We start from the raw sequence: 2,284 nt of genomic DNA on the forward strand, positions 1-2,284 counted from the left end.
AGAGACAGAGAGAGAGAGAAAGTATTAGGGATACAAAAAAAATAGTTCCTGTCTTCCAGGACTTTTTATATTCCAAGGGGGAGATGAAAAGTGAATAAATAGGCAGATGTAAGATACATACAGACCAGATAAAAGATAGCATTAGAGGGAAAGACTTTAAAAGTGGTGACTCCTGGAAAGACCTCCTGCTAAAATTTACATTTGAGTTAGGTCTTTAAGGAAATGAGGGTGTGTAAGATATAAAGGTTGTTTTTGGTGCTGCTGCTATTGATAAGCATTTATCTAAGACTCTAAGGTTTCCAAAGAGATTTTTTTCTTTTCAAAAATATTTTCTCATTTCATTCTAGTAACCACCCTACAAGGTAAATGCTATTATTATTTCCATTTTACAGATTAGAAAACTAAGGCATAAAGAAATTGATTTACTTGCCCAGGATCACTTAGATAATAAGTATCTGAGGTAGGATTTGAACGCAAGTCTTTTTAATTAATTCCGAGTTCAGTTCTCTATCCACTGTGCTCTCCGTCTGCCTCTTCGATTAGAGGAAAAGCATTTTGAGCACATACAGTCAGTGCAAAGGTACAGATATGGGAGACAGACTATCATGTATGGAGAACAAGTAGGCTAGTAAAGTTTGACTGTAGAGTTCATGTGAAGAAGTAATGTATTATCAGACTGGAAAGCTAGAGAGCAACTAGGTTCTAGAGAATTTTAAGTGAGACAGATGATTTTATATTAGATCTAACAGGTAATATAGAGCTACGGGAATTTATTGAATAGGGGAGTGACAGCTAGACCCATACCTAATGAAAATCACTTTGGCAGCTGTGTGAAGGATAAATTGAAGGGGAGAGATGCTCAAGGCAAGGAGATAAATTAAGAGACTGTCACAATGGTCTAAGAAAGTGGCTATGAGGACCTGAGCTAACATATTAGCTGCATAAGTAGAAAGGATGGGATTTTTTGGAAATAAAAACATATTTCAGAGATAGGAATGACAATTTTTGGCAAATTTCAATATCTGGGGTGAGAGACAGTTGACTATAGCATCATGGCTTTTTATCTGAGTGACTAAAATTAATTAATAATGAATTCTGTTTTGGATTGTTGAGTTTGAGATCCTTATGGGGCATGCAGATTGAAATGTCCAATAGGCAGCTGATGATATGGGGCTAGCACTCAGGAGAGAGACTACAGCTGGATATAGAAATGTCAGAATCATCTGCAAAGAAATGATATTTAAACCTATAGGAAGTGATGAGATCATCAAGGAAGAGAGTGTAGGGAGAAAAGAGATAAGAACCTTGGGTATGGGACCACCATGATTGGATACAGCAAGAGTGAAGAGAATCAAACAGGTTGGTGAAGAACTGAGAGAGAAAAATAATGAAGACCCAGTATGGAAAGAGTATCCAGGAAGAAAAGGTGGTCAACAATGTTAGATGCTGCACACAGCAACAGTTCAATTTATACCTGATAATTTATGTCTGGGTCTTTGCTGTCATTCATCTTTTGCTTTTGAAAAGGACCAATGATATTGTGGGATGATCTCTTAACTTGTGCATAAATTGGATTTAAGTGAGACAGAGTTGCATAAAGTCATCAGCCTCACTCTCTCTTCCAGAGTCACTGAAGCCCAGCAGCAAGATGAAAGTCAAGACAACTAGCAATGACCCAGGATGCAGTGGATGACCCTTGGCATATTTGACATCTGAACACTCTTTAAGTGCTTCACAGCACCTAATTCAGCTGCTTTGTTATCTCACTCATTAGACTATGAATAAGTCTTCAGAGTTCAATTTGTTGCTTTTTTCTTTGTATCCCACAGTGCCTAGCACATAGTAGGTATTACACAGCAGTTGACTGATATAATCACTTGGTTCACTCTACCTACGGCCATTGGTTTTATTGGTAAAGGAGGTTCTTGAAAAGAAGTGAGAATGTAGCCAGTGCAGTAACTGAGTTAGATTGGGCAATGCCTTTGAGAAGCACATTACAGTGTGGCTCCCTGAATAGCAGTAAGTGCCAATTTGCCTTTAAATAAAATTCAAATGACTGAATTGAAAAAAAATACTGTATTTACAATCTGGTTGCAAGGGCCTGGAAGGAGACTCCAGATGTTTTCTAGTCCATTTTCCCCAGAATCCCAGAAGTTATACATTTTAAACATCTAAAACTGATGGATGACTGCAATGAATTATCTAAAGGTTTAGTTTTCAGCTACATTTCTTATTCCAGGAAGAAAGAAAGGAAGGAAGGAAGGAAGGAAGGAAGGAAGGAAGG

General features: G+C 37.6%; 1 protein-coding gene across 1 annotated transcript in view; it reads right to left on the bottom strand.

The window, feature by feature from the left end:
• The window catches only part of LOC138160368 (metabotropic glutamate receptor 8-like), a 759,152-nt gene that overhangs the window by 137,873 nt on the left and 618,995 nt on the right, over positions 1-2,284 (bottom strand). The window lies entirely within an intron of this gene.

This window comes from Petaurus breviceps, unplaced genomic scaffold (genome assembly GCF_028583685.1).
Source record: "Petaurus breviceps papuanus isolate PSGF00001 unplaced genomic scaffold, PetGlider_PUasm1.0 181, whole genome shotgun sequence".
Classification (NCBI taxonomy): Eukaryota; Metazoa; Chordata; class Mammalia; order Diprotodontia; family Petauridae; genus Petaurus; species Petaurus breviceps.